The sequence below is a fragment of the Aedes albopictus genome, chromosome 1 (assembly GCF_035046485.1).
Source record: "Aedes albopictus strain Foshan chromosome 1, AalbF5, whole genome shotgun sequence".
NCBI lineage: Eukaryota > Metazoa > Arthropoda > Insecta > Diptera > Culicidae > Aedes > Aedes albopictus.
The window spans coordinates 148663129-148686591 of record NC_085136.1 but is presented as its reverse complement, the minus strand read 5'-3'; the positions used below and the strand labels follow the sequence as shown (position 1 = coordinate 148686591).

The following is a 23463-nucleotide window of genomic DNA, read 5'->3' as shown; positions in this document are numbered from 1 at the left end:
CTTTCCAATATTATAATAAGTTGCCGGCTTAATTGTCTCGGTATTTCCCGAGATATTTCCTTGATCCTACTATTCTCTGTTAGTTTCGCGTCATATTCTTAAATTTTCAAAAATGTGCGATTGGACTAAAAACGAAATTTAGTTAATTTTGTGAGCTGACGATATTGCAGTGCACAAGTAATCATATGATGATTAGAGGAACTGTTCATATGCATAAGTTTGCTGTTAGAAATGATATGAGGCATGGTACGTATGAACACTAGTATGGGACAAACATCAAATTCTCGCTTCAGTTGACTTTTTCGATTCCATTTAGGTCCCATATGAACTGTACAAAATTTCAGCGCAATCGGTGAAACTATAATTTAGCGCAAGCGATTCAAAGTTTTCATAGGATTTACTATGGGAAAAGTTACACTTTCAAACAAAAAATCCCAGAGGACGCCCCTTGTCTCCTTAATTCAAATCGATCAACGCTTCTTGTAGAAAAATCATTCATTTATTTCTTTCTTTATTTATTTATTTCGAAGACCGCAAAACAATTGGATGCATGTGAAAAAAGTTATTGATTTATTACCGATTAGTGATCTGACGAACGGCTTTTTGTTTTGTTTTATCAGCAGCACTGTAGCTTCTGCCTTGGCTGCTGCTGTTTCTGGGGGTGGTGATGCCTCCCGCCACCCCATGCAACAACGGCAGCAGCAGTGCTGCTGATAAAACAAAACAAAAAGCCGTTCGTCGGATCACTAATCGGTAATAAATCAATAACTTTTTTCACAAGCATCCAATTGTTATGCGGTCTTCGAAAGAAAGTTTCATAAATGATTTTTCTACAAGAAGCGTTGATCGATTTGAATTAAGGAGACAAGGGGTGACCTCTGGGATTTTTTGTTTGAAAGTGTTACTTTTCCCATAGTAAATCCTATGAAAACTTTGAACCGCTTGCGCTAAATTATAGTTTCACCGATTGCACTGAAATTTTGTACAGTTCATATGGGACCTAAATGGGATCTAAAAAGTCGACGGGAGCGAGGATTTATTTTTTCCATACAAGCTTGTCCCATACTAATGAACACACTCGCTTGACACTTGAATGAAACACTATTTACGAAAAAATCGCCTCTATGGTAACACTGTAAACACGGTACCACTCGAACGTCAAATGGGTGGGTAAAGGCAGTGGATAACAAGCGATTTTTTTCATTTTGGTTGCGTGCACTCAATGGTTCGCTTGACCCAATCTCACTCCCATTCTTAATGTTAAGACAAAGGATCGAAAATATTGAATTTACAAATAAACAATCAATTGACAGCCATCAGTTTTTGATGCATCAACTAGGTTAGACCTATACCATACTACTTAGAAGAAAATTTAAGATATGTAGCTTATGTGACACATTACGAAGGAGAAATTTTTCCAGAGAGGTTCACTAGTGGTTTCATTATATAAGTTTAGCTACTTATGTAACAAAAAACTATTAGGCTGTAACAAATATTTATTTCACTTTTTGTCCCACTACTCTTTGACTAGTCGATTAAAGCATTTAATTTGAAAAATATTAAAAACTCGTCGGATTTGTTAAAGAATTTTGAGCATGATCCAAAGTTTTGATAAATATTTTTTTATCTGCGCCCTCAAAATGCAAAATCCAGCCAAAAACTTTTGAAGGGGGGGTTGCGAGACAAAAAGTCAAAATAAAATTTGTATCAGCCTTATTACAAAAAATATTATTCTGCATTATGACGCGTAAAAATATGTCCTCTTTCAAATAATATAAAGTTTTCAATAATAATTTACGATATTTGATAAGATATTTCAAATTTTATGTTTCTCCGTTTTAACCCAATCTCACTCCCCAGACCCATTGTCACCCCCATCGACGGTAATGTAAGATTATGACATCAGTAGAGACAATATAGCGATTTGTTCGAAAACTAAAATTTTAGGGTCCTATTTTCCATAATTCCTAGCCTATTCTCACAGTCATGAGCTTTTAATTATGTTTTTCATTCTTGAATGTTTCTTATAACATATACTTTTGATTCCAATCGAAGAAATTCCTACAATCATCAGGTTTGATTTAATAAGGCACAATAGATTTACGTGATTCGCTAAATTTTTGAAAACTCATAGCGATATATCAAAACATGCACATGTTTCGTTACAGGAAGGTTAATGTTTCTTCAAAGTAGCAACTTTGAGATTCATATTGTTGCCATTCCATCTCTGGTTTGAGAGGCATGCAAAAATCACTTTCTTTATCATTTAAGATGTGCAAAAAAACCTTGTGAATCTTGTCTCTATTTGCAAAAACAAACATCTTTGATCCCGTCTATAATTCTGGACTAGTACGTCAAAATAACCCACTTCAAAATAGTTGGTAAAACAACTTATTTTGATGATACAGAACTGCATTTTCTTATATTTTTAACGCATTCTTACAAAATTCAGTTTTTCTTATATTTTTAACGCATTCTTACAAAATTCAGTTTCATCAGATTTTTTTGAAAAATCATAACTTTGTCGAACATGACCAGATTTTAATGAACTAAAATTTGTTTTATAGACTAAGGTCTAAACTAAACAGAAATCACTGACATTTGCATGTTTTGCCACTAAGGACTGTTCAATTTATAAAACAGACAATTTGCTTGTCGCTTGTGCGATATCTGTTTTATTTTTCAATAAAATGATTATCAGTTTTTTGCATAGCTTTCTATAGTTATTCTCAAATGTAGGAAAAATATAACATTAAGCAAAGTTTTCTTTATTGTGTAACTGAAGCGGTTTTCGTTAAACATCAATAAAAACCCATTTCTCGAAATTCGACATAACTTTCCACATACTTAACATGCACATTTTCATGAAGTTTTTAATGCATTGGAATCATATACTATTCTACTAAAGGTAAAGCTCAATAGTTGGTCAATAACAATGCACCAAGCAGTCTCCAGCTTGATATAGTGAGTTGCATTTTTTTTTCATAGAAATTATTAAAAAATGTTCATTTAAGTCCTGTGTTGCAATAGCATCACGGATTCGGCAAAAAATTTGTCCAGAGTAGTAGAATATTGCTCTCTGAATGATACAGAAGAAAAAATTACTTTAAATTGCATTTTTCATCAAAATCTTAATCCATGAAGATGGTCATATTAAAAAATTTCATACTTTTTGTTCCATTGATGCAGATTTTCGACTCTAGCGAATCTTGTTATTATTTATTTTTAACAAAGTTGATCCTATGTAATTCTACACCTTATTTAATAATAATCGGATGCAAAGTTTTTATTTCCAACATCATTGTTATGCAAAATTTGCATTTTGGTAGCATTGTTATTCGGAATAACCTTCAAAGAACGAAACTGTTTTGATTACTGTGTCTATAATGGCGCACAGTAACCAAACCAGCAATGCTATTAAGAAGCAGTTTTCTGCATTCAAAACCACATTATTCCCACTTTCGACTGAATGCATAAAAAAATTGAATATTTAATATTCAACTGCACCGCGCTCGCGCACTCCCGAAATTTATCTGTAAAATTTTCAAGAGATTTCTGTCAAAATTTCTAAATATTTTTTAAAAAAAATTTCTGCCAAAACATGGAAAGAAATACATAATGGAGAAAATTCAGGAATGAGTTTGTAACAAAACTTTGGATTTTTTTAGTTGATTTATAATGTGAACTACTTGTGGATTCTTAACGAATTCCTTCAAGATTTCCAATAGAGATATCACGTGTATCTTTTTTTTATACTTCAATCACTTAACCTAATTTACAGCTCTATTGTCCACTAGAGCACTGCGTGTAGCCACTACGCTGCGGGCCCCGGATATGCGTATCTTTATCTAACTTCAAAAAATACAAGTTTCCAAAAATTATTTTTGTCTCAGAAATTCCATACATTGAAAGCTAAATATCTGCCAATGATCGGATGAATATTCAAAGTGATCTGCCATATGTTTTTTTGAGAATTTCCATAGAAATCCCTTGATCATTTCCGACAATTTCTGGGAAAATTTGTTGCGAGGAATCCCGTAGCCTTTGGCATATTTATCTTGGGATTTTATCTGACAGATATTTGTTCAAGAATACCCTGTAGGTTGCTACATCGAGTTTGCTGCAAATTGTCTAAGGAATGTTGAAAAAAAAAACTTGAATGAAATTGTAGCAATTGTTGTAATCCGGGACATTTCCGGGACACCTTACAATGCGAGAGGACTAGCTTGAATCCGAGACATACATGAAATCTAGGGTACACATTATTCTGATAAAAAAAGTAGGACCTTTCCTGTTCTTGCTCTATCTAAACGACGTAAACTCTCTACTCAACTGCCTTAAACTCTCATACTTTAAACTATTCTACGTAATCACTTGTCGTCAAAATAGTGAATCTCTGCTGATTGAGCTAAACAACTTCACTTCTTGGTGCTCTGTGAACCGGATGTGTTTAAATTCCTCAAAATGCTCGCTTATCTCTTTGGGTAGAAAACGCTCGCTCATGCGTTTAAGTAACAAACTGTGTAGTATTGTCCGAAATGTGCTTCAGCATGTTTGTATTCAAAACACATGTAATATATAAATTGCTTTAGTGAGTTACTTACTTTTACATTCATATTTGTACAGTTTACTTCTGGTAGATTGTACATATGTAGGGAATCGCGCCACTTGGGCGGTGGCTTCTATATTCGTCTGTTTTCCACTATAACTCAGTCAAATTTGAACCAATTGACACAAATTTTGGAATGTGGTGAGATAGGTATAGTATCTACCCGTGTACAACAGTTCAAGTCAATTGGTTCAAAATTGACTGAGTTATAGTGGAAAACAGACGAATATAGAAGCCACTGCCCAAGTGGCGCGATACCCTATCAACAAAAATAGCTGTTCACTCAGTATGATTCTAGGTATGATTTCTATGGTAAGGAATTCAGCATTGGAATCACATGACTGTACAACTGATTTCTCCAATAGACGATATGTATTGCATTCCTTCTTTTATGAAAACTAAAATTTTGCCCTCATGTCGTTCTTTCCTGCCATACCTAATATTACTACAGCCCTTTATCAGCAGCGAATCAACGATATTATTGTTTAGCTTTAAGATACACATATAACGACAATATCGCTTACTAGAAATTATCCCCGGAAATTAACAAACAAAAAAATAAATAGACGTTGTTGTCGCAATTCTTCTACTTCGGTACAACTGAAATATGTTTTAAATTGTTAGGGCAGTACCTGCAGAAAGGCATCCGCGAAATCCGCAACAGTTGTAACAGCTCTGCAAAGCCTGCTCCTCAGCTTAGCTTAGCACTTCCACAGTAATTAACTGAGAGCTTATTCTTTGCCAATGATCAATTTGCATAAATGCAGATTTGTAAATTGTGTGGCATTTTCGAGGTCTAAGCCTTGCTGAACAGCCACGTTTACCGCTCCTCCTAATAGGCCATCAAACCTCGCATATGATCCCTTTATCCATTTCAACGTTATTTTCCACAATACCCATAAATACATGAATAATAAGAAGTAAAATTTCACCTACTGTATACAATCCAGCAGCTCTGTAAGCTGCTGGTTGTGCTTGTGGCAAGCACCGTTGCTGTGACGCTATCACACATCGTTTCCAGGTTGGATGGCTTCGGCTACTAGTACTTGAGGTGGGTTGAGGCGCGTTTATCCTACATACACTACTGGTCACTGGTTTCACGTGTTGAGATCAGTTTTTTTTACAACGATGTCGTAGTTTGGTTCACATTGGAGAAGATTTTGGAAAACTTATTCACTTCTAACTTTTCGACTCTTCACTGTGCAACAGCTTGCAATACATGTTCAACATTCGATTCGAATAATAAATTACTAGCACCACTTTGCTCTTCTAAATTTCCCCATTTCTTACATAATGTTTGGCCTGCTGGTCCGGCTGCACATTAACGAAAACAAATTTATTTATTTTCGTTTATGTTGGTTTTCCTTTCCGCGTATGAGGAAGGTTGTTCGGCTTCGGTTTTCCTTACAAAGCCGTTCAAAGCGCGGTCAAAATGATGGTTTTAGCGGCTATTTATAGTCAACGTCGAAAAACGATAAGTTTTCACTTGCAAAGGCCCCCACATAATATATCTACTGTTAAGATTTTTGTTCAGTCACTTGCTCAACACTTTTCTCGTTTGATTATCGCCGATGACAATATCAATGGTCTTTGTCAATTCTACTAAACTGAATGCTTTGTGTCGTTCGCTAAGACCCAAGTCTGAGAGCTATGTATGACGTTGCTCCTGCTAAGATTGAGGTTTTCTTTTCTTATAAAATCTTGCTTCTGCTGATGGAAAATTGTCTGATCACTACACGAACTGCGTAACAGGATCGATGACTCAGCTCAGAGGAAGCACACATGTACTGGGTTGTGTTATTATTTTTTTTCCTCGGAGTGATGACCGTGATTGAAACGGAACGCGCGTGTATGACTTCACCGACACACGAATCTATTCTGATGGAGATGAAATGAAAATCCAACCGCTCGAAACTCGAGATGTTGATGCGAAAAGGCCGTCTTACTGACTGGTACAATCTACCCGATGAGAGCCGACTGTGCAAGAAAGGAGGAAAAACTGCGTTCTCTTACTCGGTTGCTCTCGCGGAAAACTTTCGTCTCACAACATTTTATATCCGGAGCGTGATTGAAGACCAAAGCTTGAAGTCGGAAGTGGTACAAGGCACGATTAGGAGAGATAATATGACTTTTATTAGTGTCAATCATAATTCCTTTGTGAGGTTGTCTATGATTATTAATAATTGAGTGTACCATTGGCGATATTGAACAGTTCCATAGAGCGCAAAGTGCCGCGTAAATATTATACGAATGTGATTGGATCAACTAATTTCTTTCCAGAGTTTCTATCCAATCAGAGAAATTGAACCAATTCTCGGAAGATTTCGAGGTACACACTGGTTCCGTCCTATTTCTGATCTCCTGCTTTTGTTTATATGTTTTGTTGTGTGTTGCAGGTGGCAGGTGGCAGCCCCACCAAGGTGGATAGAGGACCTTAGGCCAACAACCTACTGTTTCCGAAACCCAAAAAACCGTTACAGAAACCGAAAGTGAAAGATTACGAACTGATTCTACGGCAACGACTCTTAGCGCACAGGTTCGAAACCTTACCATGATCCAAAGTTACGCGCCAACCGATACTGCCGAAATGCAAGATAAAGAGAACTTTTACAGTCAACTGAATGCTGTCGTGCGTGGACAAGATTCCGAAAGGTGATATCAAGATCCTCATGGGCGACTTCAACGCGAAGGTTGGTTCCGACAACTCGGACTATTAGAACGTTATGGGACGCCATGGTCTCAGAGAAATGAGCGAAAATGGAGAGCTGTTTGCAGAATTTTGTAGCAACAATAACATGGTGATTGGGGGATCGCTCTTTCCTCATTGACCAGACCACAAAGTGACATGGGTTTCTCGTGATAGTGTCACGGAAAATCAAATCGACCAAGTCTGTATCAGCCGATAATGGAGACGGAGCAAGAGAAGGAGCCTTCTTGATGTGCGAAACAAACGTAGCGCCGACCAACATCTCCTAATCAGCGCGATCCGACTGCGCATTGCGAGGATCCATTGGCAGGAGGAGAAAATCGGCCACCGAGTCAACACACGCCGACTGGAAGACGCTGCGGTGAAAAGGTCCTTCGCCGAGGAGCTAGATAATCGGGCTGCGAATATTCCTGAAGGTGGAAGCGTAGAAGATCAATGGAGCGCCATCAAGAATGCCTTCATCGCCACCGGCGAGAATATGCATCCGGAGAAAGCAGTGGATCACAGATGATACCTGGAGGAAGATAAAGGAGCAAAGCAACGCCGAAGCCGCGATAGAGCGAGCGAAAACACGAGGAGCCAAAGCCGTAGCCCGTCAGCGCTTTCGGCTCTTGAGAAGGAAGTGAAACGCTCATTTAGACGGGACAAAAGAGCGTGGGCGGACTCCCTAGCCGACGAGGACGAGAAAGCCGCAAACACCGGCGACATCCGTCTCATCTACGATGTCTCACGTCGCCTTAGTGGGACCAAGATGAATGCTACGATGCTCGTGAAAGACACGTCTGGACAGTTACTGACCGACCCGACTGACCGGTTGATACGCTTGTTCATGCACTTTGGAAACCTTTTTCAAGTGTCTGCCACGCCATCAACACCTCAGCAGGATCTGCCAAGGGTTCGACGCATTACCCGTGTCAACACCGATGCTGCATCAGTGCAGGAGATAGAAAAAGCCATCCGTAGCATGAAATCGAACAGGGCAGCAGGGGTCGATCGCATATCAGCTGAGATGCTCAAAGCTGACCCCATATTATCCGCACAACAACTGCATCAATTATTCTGCAACATATGGGAATGGGAAACCGCGACATTTCTAGCCGACTGGATGCAAGGCGTCTTAGTAAAGGTACCCAAACAGGGTGACCTGATTGTATGTGATAATTGGCGGGGCATCATGTTACTGTGTATCGTTTTCAAAGTCCTCTGCAAAGTGATCCTTAACCGGATACAGGAGAAAATTGACGCAACTCTCCGACGGCGGCAAGCAGGATTCCGTTCCGGACGATCCTGTGTGGACCATATTGTCACGCTCTGTATCATTCTGGAGCAAATCAATTAATTCCAAGTGTCTCTCTACCTGGAATTCATTGATTAGGAAAAAAAATTCGACCGTCTTATTCACGGAAACATGTGGAAAGCCCTCAGGCGCAAGGGTCTCCCTGAGAAAATCATCGGCCTCATTGAAGCACAGTAATGGGCATTTTCGTGCAGAGTACAGCACAACGGTGTTTTGTCCGATCCCATCCGGGTCGTTGCTGGAATGAGGCAAGGATGTATACTATCACCACTACTGTTCCTCATCGTAATCGACGAGATCCTGGTAGGTGCGATTTACCGCGAACCAAATATTGGATTGCTGTGGCAGCCCATTATCATGGAGCACCTAAATGACTTCGAATTGGCTGATGACGTTGCTCTTTTAGCTCAACGGCGCTCTAATATGCAGAGCAAGCTCGATGATCTTGCCAATCGCTCCTCAGCGGCAGGTCTTACCTTCAACGTCAACAAGACCAAATCGTTGGATGAAAACACGGTCAACCCTTCCAGCTTCACGGTAGCTGGGCAATCAGTGGAGAATGTTGAAAGCTTCCAATATCTTGGTAGCCAAACGGCGACCGATGGCAGCAATAAGATCGACATAGGTGCACGGATCGCGAAAGCGAGGGCTGCTTTTGCGAGTTAAAGAAATGTATGGGAAAACAACCAGATCAGTCGACGCACCAAAATCCGAATTTTTAACTCGAACGTGAAATCTGTGCTGCTATACGCCAGTGAAACCTGGTGTGTATCAGTGGAGAACACGCAACAGCTGCAGGTCTGCGGTATAGAGTTCGTGCATGGTGGTCTCACAATTAGATCTCCAGTGGAGCTCCATCGTCGATGTCATCAAAAGCCGATAGGGACAGAAATTCGGGAGCGAAAGTGGAGGTGGGTCGGCCACACTCTACGCAAGGGCGGAAACGAAATCTGCAAGCAAGCGTTAGATTGGAACCCAGCAGGACATCGCAGCAGAGGCAGACCCAAAGGCTCATGGTGGCGCAGCCTCAACAACGAAATTTAGCAAGTTGCCACAGGTCAAGGCGCTGACTGGCAATCGCCCAGTATGTAAATCTTTCAATTTGACCCTCTGCACCACCGTGGGTGCCCAGGACTGAAAATAGTAAGCAGTAGTATCTACCAGAGCTGTGGCAACATATTAGAACTGGGAACAACTTTTTTCGTATTGGCTCTAGGCAGAGGTACGTGTTCGGTTGGTGACCGATCGACGAAAGAAGTGAACTGTGCACTGTGCAGATTGAGGAGCAAGGGCCAATTCTTCATCTTTAGCATAATAAAAGTGGACGCATTCTACGCGCAGCTCAAGCGTGAGTACGACCGCTGCCAAAATCACGACGTCAAGATCATCATTAGAAACTTAAACGCTGAGGTAGTCCAAGAAGAAGAGTTCAGACCGACGATTGGAAAGTTCGGTACAAAGCATTCTGCAACGGTTTCTTGACGGACGGACGTGCTCGAAAGGTGGAAGCAGAACTTCAATGAGCACCTGAATGGCGTGGAGAACATCAGCACGAGAAACCCCGACTACCGACCGACGGATGAAACGCCTACGCCAGTGCAGCAGAAGATGGAAATGTTCAAAAATAACTAAGCAGCTGGTTAGGATAGTATCGTAGCTGAACTCTTCGAAATGGCCCCAGAAAAGCTTGCCATCTGTCGGCCCCGGTTGATAGCCAGGATCTGGGAACAGCCTCCCGGAGGAAGAAGTACCAGCAAGGAGAACGAGATTGCGAAGCGATGGAAGAGCTGCGCCGCGTCAAGGACATACGGAAGTTCTACGAGAAGCTGGACCGCTCGCTCAGAGGCTTTGTGCCACAAACCGATATGTGCCGAGACAATCACTTGAATTTTCTCACGAGCGAGATGGGGTGGTCGAGAGGTGACGGCAGTGCCTCGATGGCGACGTTGCAAGCACCAAAGGTGGCGTTATAAAAGATCTAGGAGTACGTGCAGATGCTAAAATACTTCCGGCACCTGGCCTCTAAGAGATTGAAGAGGAGGTTACTAAGTTGAAAAACTACCAAGCGAGATTCTAATATGTAGTAGGCTATGATATATGTAGTTTGTAAGTTATGTCAGAATAAAGGTTGAGATAGTCGGAACTGGTCGTGTTTTATTAAGTTGCTAATTAGACCGGTAGTCCTCCATGGGCACGAAACATGGACTATACGTGCAGAGGATCAACGCGCCCTTGGAGTTTTTGAATGGAAGGTGTTGCATACCATCTACGGCGGAGTGCAGATGGAAGACGGGACTTGGAGAAGGCGAATGAACCACGAGCTGCATCACCTGCTGAGAGAACCAACCATCGTCCACATCGCGCAAATCGGGAGGCTACGGTGGGCGGGTCACGTCATCAGGTGTAGATGCAATTTCTCCCTACTATTTGTTAAACGTATTTAAATTATAAACCTGCTTTCCTTGAGTTTTCATTCCTTAATTTACCAGAACCAACGTGCATAACACAACCCTAGGGATGTTTGTGCATTTCAAAACTGTGTTAATGATGTTGACGAATCTCGTTATTATGTGTAGTTCTTCTGTTGAAAAGCTGTGATTTAATCCTTTCTTTCTTCAAATGGGACACTCTCGTACCTCACCAGTAATATGGGAGTCTCATCTTACAGAACGACGTCTTCTCTCAACTGTCTTGCTTGGTCAACAACCAGCGGTGGAAAATTCCCAACACAACACACACAGGACTTTGCGCAAAACACGTTAAAATTTATCGCTGGTACGAAAGTCGTCTATGACAAGGCCCGAGAGAGTATTCCCCCGTCGTATTCGTTTGAAAAGTTGCGAGAGTTTTCCCTGCTGCGGCTGTGTGTGAATGTGCGGCCATGGTTTGTGAAATAAGAAAAACAGCAGAGAAAAGCCAAAACACAACACACAATCGTATAGTCTAATTTACACAGATGTAAATCTATTTTCGAAAACATTTCACAGCAGTGAGTCATTCGCTTCAGCATGCTATGCCAACTTTTTATCGTGGTGCTTTAATTTCACTTTGAGCTGACGACGACGACGGGTTACTGTCCTTATTGGGGTTCGATTGAAAGTTGCTTCATGTGTATGTATAAAAACCATTTCAAATGGAAAGTAACAACGAAACTGTGCACATAAGGCATACACTGAGAAAACTGATCTCAAGAAGATCATAAGTTTGTCTTATGAAATTTCGACATAGAAAAAGTTTTGATTTCTATAAGAATTTCTTATGATAAATCGTTTCATAAATCATCTTATATAATATTTTTGCGAAATATAAAAATATTGTCACAACCTGGAATCGAACCAGGGACGTCAAAATTTGGAGAACGCGTGCTTTACTTACGCGCCCATCGTCGTTTCGGATGTTGGGGTGGTTGGAATCCAATATGAAGCTTGGTTTTTCGGGAACAATGTTTCATACACTGAGGATACTGAAACTCCGAAAATCATACGAGTCAACTATGATTTTTTGCCACAAGAATTTCTTGCAAAAATCATAGTTACGAACGCAGATTTTGGATTCAAAGCGCCAACTATTATTGTCATACTGTTACCCTATAAATTTCATAACACTGACGTATGAAAGTCATACCGAAAACGTATAAAAACTGAAACTATGTCTTATGACTATCATACATATTTTCATGGAATTTTTTTCACAAATTAAAAAAAAATCGCAACCTGGAATCGAACCAGGAACGTCAAGGTTGGCGAGTTCGTGCTTTACTCATTTGTCTATCGACGCTTCGGAAGTTAAAGTTATTTGAAGCCAATAAAAGGTTTTGTTGTTTTTTAGCAATGGTGTTGCATAACACATCTTATGATTTTCATACGGTGCTTCTTATGAGATTTTTCATACGACAAGTCTTATGGATTTCGCTATTCAATGTATGAAAAGCATACGAGTACTATGAAATGATAAAACAATAAAAATAACTGATTCATAAGATGTAAACTATGAAAAACATACGAACAGTATCCTCAGTGTAAGATATCTTATGAATTGAATAAAAGCCTTCTTATGAGATATTTCAGAAGACCTCTCTAATGAAATTCTTAAGAAATTTTTGCCTCAGTGTAGATTAGTTCAATGATTTTCCGAGATGAACTAGCCTAGGGTTAAAAATCTCGTTAATACAGACAAAAAATAATAATTCAATGAAATGTTGGGAGCTCTGCAAGGGTCTTTACTTCTGGTGAGACGCTCAACTTTTGAGTTAGCTGTGAAATACCTTTAGACTCTTGATTTGAACATTTCCCAGCTATACTGCTCTATAACTTACAGTTTATTTTCAATCTTCCGTTTGAAATTGAGTCAAGTACAATCTCAAAATAGGCATCGTACCTTAAAAAAACAGACACGGACACGTTGAATGCTTCCAGTGAGCTATTCGCTCTTTGAAGAAAGCACGACACTAGACAACGGACTAGCATGCAACGCCCAGTGGCACAGCCGAAAACTTTTCCTGACAGTTGCGGAGGGAATCGAACACGCGCTCCTTAGCACGATACGACTAAGTGCTTGGTGACACTAGCCGACGACGAAACCACTCTAAATTCCTAACAATACCTACAAGTGGCTCCGTAGCTTGGAGGAAGGAAGCGCCCGTCTATCGAATTGGGAATCGTAGGTACGATTCCCACCGGAGCACGTATATTTCTTTCTCATAATTCAAATCTCAATTTGTTCATCAAACACGTGTTTCTGTTGTGAGCATGAATGTCAGAGCAATCAAACGTTGCTCGTCGTTTAACCAATCGATGACTTCTTTCATGGAGAAGAGCAAATTTGGGGTACATACTAATACTTTTTGTGAATCTATACTTATGACGGGTAGTGTACTTTTAAACCAACTAAACTGGGTCAAAAACCACGGCCTTAGATGTGGGGATGACAGTTTTGTTCTAATGAGTGATTCAAAGAGTTTAAGTGAATTGATCGCTTTATCTTTTTGAACTTTTTCCCATCATTTGTGCCAGCTCAGCTTTTTTCTCGCTGCTGCCCGTTGTGATTTATTTTAGTTGTACCCTTGTTACACATTGCCCAACCCAGCTTCTTCGCCACCTCTCCTTCACACCCCTGTCCCAAACTGCTTGGTTCACCGCGATTCATTAAAATTGAACAGATGAGCTGCTGTCTCATGCGGAAAAGCAGTCGTATTTTTTCTCAAAACAGGCAACCGAACACAAGCACACACACCCGTCTGTATGAGGTGTGAGACACGATCGAAAGTGAAAAGCATCATAATGCGTCTCCATTTTCTACGGACGACGATCGCCAAAAAACACCCACCACAGGCATCATCGCCAGCTCGATTGTGACACAGTCTTGAACCCCAGAATCCGCCGCCCGAGATGGGAGGAAACGGGAAGAAAAACAAAATATGAATTTTCGCTGCTGATCGCAGCATTGCCGCTGCCGCCGCCGCACCACTGACATATGCGTGAAGTTAAAACGGAAGCTCTTTGAGTCATACACACAGAGATTGAGATGTTCCAGCAGATGGTTTTCTTCGTGCTGCTGCATTTCGTTTCGATGTTCTCATGTTCGCAGATGATTCATCCCGTGTGGTAATGGGATCAAGACCGTTTGCACAGATATTCGTCGCTCTATTGGCATCTGAGTCATAAATATGCATTCTCGGGGATCGATGAAATAATTGGTTGAATAATTATTCTTCAATTTAAATACTTCTTGAATGTGTGACTCATAAAATTTCTTTCTCATTGATCTATGATATAAATAATTCATCCAACATTTATGTTACATGTGTAAACTTTCCTATGCATGCCCTCACACTTAAAACCAATTCTCGAGACGGGCTTGGTGGTCTAGTGGCTACCACCGCTTCTGATTCGTATGCAGAAGGTTCTGGGATCAATCCCTGGCCCGTTCCCTTCCTCCTACTTATACAGTCAAGCGAACTGTGTCGCATATATCTTCAACATAATAAACACACAATTCTATAACCTTACGCCTGGCATCCACACACCAAAGTGTAAACCCTCTGCCAGCCATATCCCATGCCTGCTAGTCCCCTTCGGATAAATCTATTAAGTAATTTCTGAAAGTATCCTTACTGCAAACTCCGTATATATCCCTAGAGGCATCCCTGGAGCAATTCCTGAAAAATCATTGAAGGAATTCCTGTTGCAATTTCTGAAGAAATCTCTGTTGGAATATCAGGTGAAATTACTTGAGAAATATATGTAGGAATATCTGAAAAAAGTACTTGGGAAATAACTGGAGCAGTTCCAGGAGAAATCACAGCAAAAATAGGTTGATAAATTCCAGCATGAATTCCAGGAGGATTTCCAATAATAATTTCTAAAGGAATTTCAGAAGCAATACCAAGAGATTCTCGTAACCAAGAGAGGTAACCCTGGAAAAATCCTAGAGAAATTTTTAGAGAAATTCCTATATGAGTAATAACCGAAGACAGAAAAAGTGTAATATTTTAAGAATATCTCAAAGAAGCATTGACGGAATTCTAAGAGAAATTCTTGAAAAAACGCTAGGAACATCGCAAGATTTTTTCATCAGTAAGTCGGCTCCAGGAAGGTGCCCCTCGTTCTTTTGGGGAATTTGTGTCATCCGTAGATTTATTCATGGATGAATGCACGGAGTATTTCGTATAGGAATTATAACAGAAATATGTACAGAAATCTCTGAATACATCACTAAAGGAGTTCTTGTAGAAAATACTGAATAAAGTCCTGCAGGAATACCAGCAAGAATTTCTGGAGGAATCTCAGCAAAGGTTCCTGAAAAACATTGGCGGTGCCAGCATTTTCTTTTTTCTTACTCACTCTCTTAAACATACACGAGAAAGAAAAAAGATGGAAGAGGAGGCAGCTTCCCTCCTCTTTCATATCGCTCTTTATCTTGCATGTTTAGTAGAGTAAGCAAGAAAGCAAAAAAAAAATCTGGCTCCGCCAATGCTGGATTAATAAAATTCATTGGAAAATCCCTGTATAAGCCTACGTAGCAATTTTAGGAGGAATTATTAGAGAAATCCTTCGAGACACCCCCGGATACATTCTCGTAGGATTTCATTTAGAAATTTTTGGAAAAAGTCCTGCAAGAATACCAGCAACATTTGTTGGAGGAAACCCAGAAGGAGCTGCTGAAAGAATCTCAAGAAAACCTTCTGAAGGACACCTGTGTCCTGTGTTCCTGCCTGGAAAAGTCTTGAAGAGAAACATCTAAGTGGATCGTTATAGAATTCCCGAAAAAAATCCTGGAAGTATTTCCGGCGGAATTTGAAAAACCACCAGCAAAAATACCTACAAGAAACGAAGCAAAAATTCTCGAAGGAATCGCGCTTCGAATACCTTAAGGGTTTCTAAAGGAGAAATCCCTGGAAGAGTTTCGACAGCTACTCCTGAAGCAATCCAATCAGGAAATCTAAAACATAAATCTCATAATAAGGTTCTGCAGCAATCCCAACAAGTAAACCTGGAGGAATCCAAAAGATGCCGAAAAGAAGAAGTAAATTGGTAGGCTTGAAATCACAACAACAGGCAACGTTTATTGTTTGTTCTGTTCCAGAGGAAATAAGAAAGAATAGTCTTTAAGTCAATTAAAACACACGTGCAATCAGATAAACCATGCTGAGACGGGTTCGATTCCCGGTTGCCCCAGAAACATTTCATAACTGGAATTTCCTTAACTGCCTTGTGTTTAGAATATCTTCATGACTAGCACACGATACACGTATGCAAAATAGCCATTGCCAAGTGAGGAATCTCAGTTAATGATTGTGAAAGTTCTCATAAAATATGATGCTGGATTGGATTGGATTGGAGAGAGTAGGTGCCAGGATGCGGACGTGAAACCAGGGATGGGAACACTCACTTTGAAAGAGTTACACTCACTTGCTATTTTCTCAGCTCAGAAGCGTGCAATCAAGAAACGTTGTATGGACGACTTTTGCATTGTGGTTTTGTCTAAAACTTTTCCGAATAGAGTAGGGGTCGCACACGCATACCAAAGTCGTGACAGAGTTGTAAAAGCGACTCTCCACGAGGTGAGTGTAATTTACATTCACCTCGTGGAGAGTTGCCTTTGCAGCTCCCCCACGACTTCGGTATGCGTGTGCGACCCCTACTCTATTCGGCAAAGTTTTGAACAAAACCACAATGCAAAAGTCGTCCATACATCGTTTCTTGATTGCATGCTTCTGAGCTGAGAAAATAGCAAGTGAGTGTAACTCTTTCCAAGTGAGTTGCGTGAAACTGTCTCTATCCGTCATTGTCAATTGTACATTTTTGTGATTTTAGTTCAACTTATCACAAAATACTCGAAAACGATTTAAAGTTTCAATGTCTACATCTGTTATTTTAACGGAATTCACTACAAAACATTTATTCCAGTGGTGTAGCATTTGAATGCTGCAGCATGGAACCCGACAGAATGTGGAGCGATACAGACAGAAGCGGAAGCAGCAGACCCGTCTCTTTCGGGAGAAAAAGCGCCGCCTGGAAGAAGAGGAGTGCGAATGGAACTAATGTACCGTTCACAAGAAACACGTAAGTTCTACTAGAAGCTCAACGCATCCCGCATCCCGCAAAGGCTTCGTGCAGAAAGCCGAAATCTGCAGGGAGAAGGACAGGAGCCTTCTGACGGACAAATCTGAGGTGATCGAAAGGGGGAAGCAACGTTTCGACGAGCACCTGAATGGCGAAGAGAATGTAGGCACGGGGATCCAGGCAGCGGAGGACATGGCTATGTTGGTGCAGCAGAGGACGGGAACGAAACAAATCCCACGCTGAGGGAAGTTAAGGATGCCATCCACCAGCTCAAAAACAACAAAGCGGCTGGTAAGGACGGTATCGCAGCAGAACTCATCAAGACGGGCCCGGAAAAGTTGGCCACCTGTCTGCACCGGATAGTAGTCAAGATCTGGGAAACCGAACAGCTACTGGAGGAGTGGAAAGAAGGGATAATCTGTCCCATCCACAAGAAAGGCGACAAGTTAACCCTTTATTAAACAGTGCACAACGAGGAAAGATGCATTCAGCGCCTTAAAATGATTTTCTAGGTTAATATTGTCTTCTACAAGGTTGTTCCTAAAAATAAGGCCCTCTTTTCAAATTGAAAATTTCAATAAACATGAAAATTAGGGTGGTCCATATTTTCAAAGAAATTGGGAACCAAACTTTTTTATTTGCAAGAATGACTATATACATTCTTTGGAATAGTTGTAGATCTATCAATTTTGAGCAAGTTTGCTGAAGACACTTTCTTTGTAGCTTTAAAATTGACCGATCTAGAGGTATTTTTCTGAATAAGCTTAGGGTGGTTCAAGAAAAACCGGTTTTCTGGCGTTAACTTTTTCATTTTCGAATTTACATCAAAGTCGCCCAAGAAATACTTGTAGACATTGGCGTATCTAGGATTTTTTCCTAGGGGGTGCCTAGGGGGTGCCAGTTTCAGTGGCTTCCAGGTTGTTGTTTTTTTTTTGTTAAAGGAAATACCAATCCACCCTCAATTTCTCAGGCCAGTAGTGCCGAACTCGCCTCGGTCGAAAAGCCACTTTAATAAAGAAAAAAAAAATTCTCAGTCGCGAGAAAAATGAGCCCACAAATTTAAACGCACTATATTTTAGAGAATAGCTTTTTTGGGAAATTCGATCCGTTGTACTGATTTAACACTTTACTTGTCATGGAGGTATGTTGGTATGGGTCTCCTGTTAGCCTAGTAGTTAAAGCTATGGATCGCCAATCCGGAGACGGCGGGTTCGATTCCCGTTCCGGTCGGGAAAATTTTCTCGACTCCCTGGGCATAGTGTATCATTGTGCTTGCCTCACAATATACAAATTCATGCAATGGCAGGCAAAGAAAGCCCTTCAATTACTAACTGTGGAAGAGCTCAAAGAGCACTAAGTTGAAGCGAGGCAGGCCAAGTCCCAGTAGGGACGTAGAGCCATAAAGAAGAAGAAGAAGAAGAAGAAGAAGAAGAAGAAGAAGAAGAAGGAGGTATGAAAACTTGATAAATTGATTGCGTATAATACATGGAATTTATATTTTCACTTTGAACTTAACAATCATCGCGACAACCCCTTTGTTGTGTGGATTAAACACAATACATTTTCAAGAGCAATTATTAGAAGTGTAAATCTCGGAAACTATAAAATATACACAAATTTGCGTGTAACTTGTATTCATCATGACATCCTCTTTTTTATTGCATGATAACAACCCTTATAAAAATAGTTTTCAAGAACAATTGTTAAAGTTATAAATACTTAAAATTGCAAAATCAGGATACATATTTGCATTTTTGGTTTGACCACACCATTAATGGCGATAGTGTTTTTGTTTTATTAGTTGAACACTACCACGTGTACATGAGAATACTTTTACAGGGAAATTACATTTCAGATAATCGAGTCTGGTTTGTACGTGTATACAAGAAATTTATGTTTTCGGCAAAACATTCTTTCGGTAATTCCTCAGGGAATATTCCCGGTAATTTATTTGGGAATTGCTTTGCAATTTATTTCAATTAACCCTCTAATACCCAACCCCGCCTTTAGACGGGGTATAGTTTGAGCATTTTTGTAATTTTTTTTTCGTGGAAAATCAAACGTTTTATATTTTTGGCTGATATTTAGGACTGTTTTGTATTTCGCAAAATGGTTTTTGGTGTATTTTAAAATGTATTTATATTTTTTAAAAATCATTGAAAAATTGATGTTTTAGTCACCTTCTAGAAGTCAGTGTTTATTTTGTATTGAATCACTACAATTAACATATTTTAATTTTTTCCCAAATCATTCTATCCTAGTTTTATAGTTTAAGGGAATCGAATACACTCTAAAATTATTTTCCTTGAAATTACACCGAAAATAAAATGTTCTATGGAAAAAATTTAAAATAACAATATTTCAACAATAATCATTAAATCTCAAAATGTTTTCATCTCAAAAAATCCGTACCCCAAATAGGCTTCCAGGAAAAATATAAAACTGTGGGGATGTTCAAAAATAAAAATTAGAAAAATCAAAAACTGAAATTCACGAAATCGAGAATTAAAAAGAATCATCTTCCAAAACATGTTTAAATCGATTTTAGATGACGAAAAATGATATTTAGATCAAAATCAAAATTTTGGGTATTAGAGGGTTAATACTTTTTTTGGAAATCTCCCAGTAATATCTTTGGATCTTTCTTTAAGAATTTATTTGGTAGTATGTTGGAAATTTGTTACTAAATTCCTTTCACGCATCCTTTGTAAATTTTATCGGCAATTCCATTAGGAGTTTATTTGGCTTTTTATTTCATTGGCAAATCCTTTGAAATGTTTTCTCGGGAGTTCCTTCGCCAATCTTTTAGTAGCCTTTCAAGCATTGTTTTGTTAATGTCAACAATTCTATTGATATTTGCTTTTTAAAATTCTCTAAGTTACTTTTCAGGCAATTCCTTCGAGAATTCTTTTAGTGAAGCCTTTGCTAATCCATTCGACAATGACTTTGGGAACATCCTCACAATTTTTCTGGAAATTCTTCGGCAAGTCATTCTACTTTTTTTTTTATTTTCGTCGTTTTTTTAGACTTTCATTATCTATGCTATTCTGTATTCCTCATCGGAATTTTTTCCATAAATCGCTTCTATAATTGAAAATTATTCCAACACTTTGTTCTAGATTTCTTCAGTAATTATGTAAGGAATTCCTACAGTAGATGATTTCGGAATACCTTCGGCAATTTTGATAATACTTGCATTGAAAATTTATTTGGGAATTTCATCACCAATTCCTTTGGAAATTTTGGAAGCTCGATTATTACTTTGGGAACTTGTTCGGTAATTCCTTTGGAAATTGATTTCGAAAATCAAATTTCCTTCGGGGATTTATTTGAAAAAAAAATGTTTTTTTTTTATATCCGGCACGGTGATTCTACGAAAATTACTTTTGGAGTTCTTTCTAAATTTTCTTCAGAAACTCCTTCGATTCCCTCGAATTTCTTCGAAAGTTTTTTTGTGAATGTTTGTGGAAATTTTTGTAGAATATATGTCGGCAATTTATTTTGAGATTGGATTTGGTCAATTTCTTTAAAAAGGCTTAATATTTTCTTCAGGAATTCCTCTGGTAATTCTTATATGAATTCTTTTGGCAAATACTTTGAAAGTTTTAAGGTAATTTTGATGTTTTTTACGACAATTTCTTTGGGAATTTGTCAGGAAATTTTTCGTGAGTTTCATAGGATTTTCTTTGAGCAAGCCCTGTTGAGAATTTGTGAATTTCCAATCCAGCAGTTCCCGGAAGCAATAAATATAAATACAATTAAATCATGAAGAATTAAAAAAAAATGATCATGGTAAAGTAAAATTGCCTGCGAAATTTGCAAAATACCTGAAAAAGAAATTGCTGGAATAATTCCAGAGGAATAGCCATAGCAATTTTAAGAAAATATCCGAAGAATTTGCTGATTAAATGCCATTGAAACTATCTAAGAAATTAAAAAAAAAACAACTATGCCGAAGCAATCCTCAAAGAATTAGCCACACTACGATCTAGCGAATACGGAGTCGTGGGTTTGAATCCCACCAGAACTCGTTTTTTTTCGAAAATTCATCTCTCAATTTGTCAATCAGCAAGATTCTGTGCCTTCTAATTAATTACAAGTTTTTTTCCGTACAATCCTATAGGATTTCATTACAGATTTCCCGTATTACGTATTACTTCTAAGATTTCTCTGGAAATTTCAACTAATCCCGAAATTCGTTTAGGGATGCCTCTAGAGATTTGTCAGGATTACTTCAGCTGAAATTCCTTGAAGAAGGCCAAGAGAAATTCCAGGATTTCTAGAGTAATCCATGAAAAAAACTCTAGAGATATTCCTGGATGAGTCTTTGAAAATACCTGGAAGAATCAAAGGAATCTCTGAAAGTATCCTAGAAAAACTGCCTAGAAGAATCCTAGCAAGAATGCCAGGAGAAATCCCTAGAGGGATTCCTGAAGGTATCATAGTAAGAATTTCTGGAGGAGACCTAAGAGGCATTCCTGAAACAGTAGAAGCAGCAAGAATCGCTTATGTAATCCCAGGAGGAGTTCTTGGATTAAAGACAAGCGGGATCATTGGAAAAAACAAATAAAAAGAATTTGGAGAAAACCCAGAAAAAAATAGTATTTCCAGAAGAAAACATCGAAGGTACTTCTGCAAGGCTCCTAGAGAGATTGGCTTGAATAATCCTAGCAAGTTTATTGGAGAATCCCTGGAAAAATTCTTAGAAGAATTCCGGGAGGTAGAACAGTAAGAATTTCTGGAGGAGTGCGAGGTGAAATTGCTGGAAATTTCTGGAGGAAGACCAAGAGGAGTTCCTCGAGGAATCCCATGAGAAATTTATGAGAGAGTCCTTGAGTAAACTATATCGGATAAAAAATCCTAGAGGAATCACCGGAGAGCTTCTGAAGAAATCATAGGAAAAATCTCAGGAGGTATTCTAAGAAGGTTTCTGCGGTGTATCATTGTAGAAATCTTAGGAGGAATTGCTGGAGGAAACTATACAAGAATTTATAGAGAACCCCATCAGGAATGCCTGGGGAATTCCAAAGGAAAAATTCATGGAATACCTAGAGAATTCCCTGCAAGGACCGGTAGAGGTATTCTGGAAGAATCAATGGGGAAGGCCCTGAAGGAATCGCAAGAGGATTATCTGGAGAAATCCCAGGACGATTTCCCGGACGAATTGCAGCCCTATTGCTAGGATAAATTCGTGCAGGAATCACTAGAAGAATTTTTGGACGTATCATAGTAAAAATTTCTGAAGGAATTGCTGGACGAACCGCAGGAGGAGTTGTTTGAGGTATTCTTAGTGGAGGGCCAAATGGATTTTCCGCAGGAATTCCATGAGGAATCTATGGAGGAATTTCTGGATGAGTCCTTGGAGAAATCCCTGGTAGAACAACAAAAGAGATTTCTGCAAGAATCCCAGGAAGATTGCCTAGAAAGATCCCTGCAAATATACAGGAGTAAGCTCTAAAATAAACTGTAGCATAATTTCTGAAGTACACGCTCAGAAAACCGTTCTGATAAACGTGAACAAACAAACGCAAATATGAGAACAAGCAAATATACACCGTGAACTGGAACTAGTTCCAGCTGTCAATATGGGCGTTCTAGAAAACGTGAAATCTAATTCACGGTGTACATTTCTTATTGTTGTTATCGTTGCTATGCATAGTTCCCGTTCGTTCCCGTTGCCGTGATTGGGAGTTCACGTATATCGGAACGGTTTTTTTTTGCGTGTACCACAGTTAGAATTTCTGGAGGAAGAATAGCTGGAAGAACCGCAGGAATTGCTTGAGGAATCCCAGCAGAAATATCTGAAGGAATTCCTAGAATTCAGGGAGGTTTCATAGAAGTAATTTCTGGAGGAATCCTAGAATCAGAAATGCCGGGGGTATCCTAAGAGAAGTTCCTCTAATATATGCCTAGAGGAATACATACAGTACTCTTTGAAAGAATCGGTAGAAGTATACTGGAGGAATCCCTGATGGAATCGTAGGGGGGATTTGTGGAGGAATCTCAGTAAGATATGCCGAAAGTGTATGCAGTATGCCGGGAGTCCTAATTACACACCAAATTTTTTTCGCTGAAAATCAGCAAAGTTTTGCTGAATTTTGCCGAGCTGTAACTTCAGCAATCAATTCAGTAAAAAAAAACTGCTGAAATTTTCAGCAATTTCGGTTGTCATCGTGGTTGTCAAAAATTTACTGACTGATCAGCAAATTGTGCTGAAACTTCAGTGAACTCGACCGTCGTGAAGATCGCCACCACTTTGCTGAAGAGTTTCAGCATATCAGACCAA

At 39.3% G+C, this 23463-nt stretch overlaps 1 protein-coding gene and 1 long non-coding RNA gene across 2 annotated transcripts in view; one reads left to right on the top strand and one right to left on the bottom strand.

The window, feature by feature from the left end:
• LOC115254050 (mitogen-activated protein kinase kinase kinase 7) overlaps nucleotides 1-23463 on the bottom strand; it is a 76219-nt gene that overhangs the window by 7923 nt on the left and 44833 nt on the right. The gene's annotated exons all lie outside the window — the stretch shown is intronic.
• Nucleotides 16883-18821, top strand: LOC134285769 (uncharacterized). The gene is made up of 2 exons (XR_009996618.1): nucleotides 16883-18318; nucleotides 18628-18821. It is a non-coding gene; the product is annotated as an uncharacterized LOC134285769 (long non-coding RNA).